This window comes from Ornithodoros turicata, chromosome 1, assembly GCF_037126465.1.
Source record: "Ornithodoros turicata isolate Travis chromosome 1, ASM3712646v1, whole genome shotgun sequence".
NCBI lineage: Eukaryota > Metazoa > Arthropoda > Arachnida > Ixodida > Argasidae > Ornithodoros > Ornithodoros turicata.
Window position 1 is genome coordinate 97700538 of NC_088201.1, and position 2149 is coordinate 97702686.

Sequence of the window (2149 nt, forward strand, 5' to 3'; positions counted from 1 at the left end):
TTTTCTTTCTTTCCTCTGTTTCGATCCCCCTTTTTCTTTTTCCTTCCTTTTCTTTTTCGTTTGCCCCTTCCCCCTTTTTTTTCGGAATAGCAAGCCGGCTCTTGGCCTGGCTAACCTTTCCTTTCTTTTTTTCTTAATAAACATATCCCCCCCCAGGCGAAAACTATCGATTGTAAATCTGGCTTAACAGACAATCACCAGTTAGAATTAGCACAGTACGTAAAAGAAAGGGAAGGGGCAATTTGCAATGCTAAGCGGAGGAAGCTAGTCAGGGACAACGTTAATACTCCAGCTACGCTTGAACCCAGTGTGTCAGCTCAGGACTGTGATCATATAAGTAATGCAGATACAACTAATACGCCATCGCAAAATCATCATCCGCTTGCTAGAGAAACAGGTCCCGCTCCAGCAGCCTCATCTGCGGAGATGCTACCTCAGAAGTCTCATAACGTCGTTAATTTGTCGTCCCACGAACTTACCGATTCGGAAATCTCACTACTCAGCAATTGCCTCTCATTCTGCCCCAGTAATAACAAGCTAGATGAATACCAACTTTATCTGGACTTGGATAATTTCGCCCGCCGTCTACGTCTGAAGGAATTTAATGGTGACTTCAACTGTAATTCATCTACCGTCATTTATGTCATTCAGTGCGGCATGTGCCAAGCTCAATACGTAGGTCAGACTAATATATCATTTCGGATCAGGTTCAACAGCGTCTGACGTTATAAAAAAGCCAAACCTCCCGGTCTCTCGCCATTTCAAACAACCAGGTCATTCACTAAACAATGTGTCACTTTTTATTCTCGAGTCAAATTTTAGCTCAGATCGGTGCATGGAACAAGCGAATCTTATCTCATTTACAAATTCCAATCAACCATTAACGAAAATCTGGGAGCACTTTCAACGGTAAAAAATCTGGCCGCCTAGATGAGCTACACTTTCTTCCTTTTCGTTTCCTTTCTGTTCTTTCCTTTTTTTTTTCAGCAAAGTTTGAAGCAGCGCTCACCCTACCCCGAATTTTCCCGAAAGCGGACAGTGACCTACAGCGAATGACAACACCACGCGGACTTGACCTTCTGGAATATTCCCAAATCTGACTCACTGACAAACGCCTCCTGCGTGCCCGTACCAATTATGACGTCATGTACCAACCTATTTAAGTAATGTGTAACCAGCAACGCATCTTTTGTCCTGACGAAGACAGCGCCACTGTCGAAACGTCTACCCCTTGCCCATTTTGCTTTTTAACGTCTCCCTATGTAATAAACTAGTGTTTGTAACTTCCCTAAAATCTGTTTCCGTGTCTTTTTTTGTAAAACTTCGTGGCCGTTTGATAATCATTTTATCTCACCCTATACATATATATATATATAAACTTGGTGAATGGTGTTCGGATGACCGCGAATATAGGTATAGATGAAATGAAAAATGAAACACAGACTACGAAGGTACGGGAAGTAAGAAAAAAAGGGAATAATTTATTTACATTTAAGATACTTGGAATGCTTAAAGGGTTGTCTACGTTACGGCGGAAGCTCCGCCTTCGTCAGGACAAAAAAAAAGAAGAACGACGAAATGACGAAGGCGGAGCCTCCGCCATAACGTAGACAGCCCTTTTAGCATTCCAAGTATCTTAAATGTAAATAAATTATCCTCTTTTTTTCTTACTTCCCGTACCTTCGTAGTCTGTGTTTCATTTTTTTATTTCAGCTATATATATATACAGGGTGTCCCAGAAAACATCTCATTGAATTATAATAAAAAAAACTACACCACCTAGAGTCATGCGGTCAATGGCATTTGTTCTTACTGGGTTTTTGCCACCTCCTCGTATGAATGTCGTGTAACGTAAGTTTAATTATGCAAATTTTTGCGAGCTTAAGTCGGAAATTTGCCTAGTAAAGGTCATTTTTTTACCCCACCAATGTGACGAGCGTGTCTAGTTTAGTGAAATTAATGATAATTGACAGGGATATTCAGAAGCTATCCCATCGGAAAAAATAGCCGAACATCGTGCTCTACGGAGGTCGCACAGAATAGCGCACGGTGAATTTTTCAGCGCAATCTTTGTCAGTCCGACGAAATTAGGTTGCAAACCCAGCCTTCCCCGACATCGCAGAAAGAGATAAAACAGGCACGGCTTATC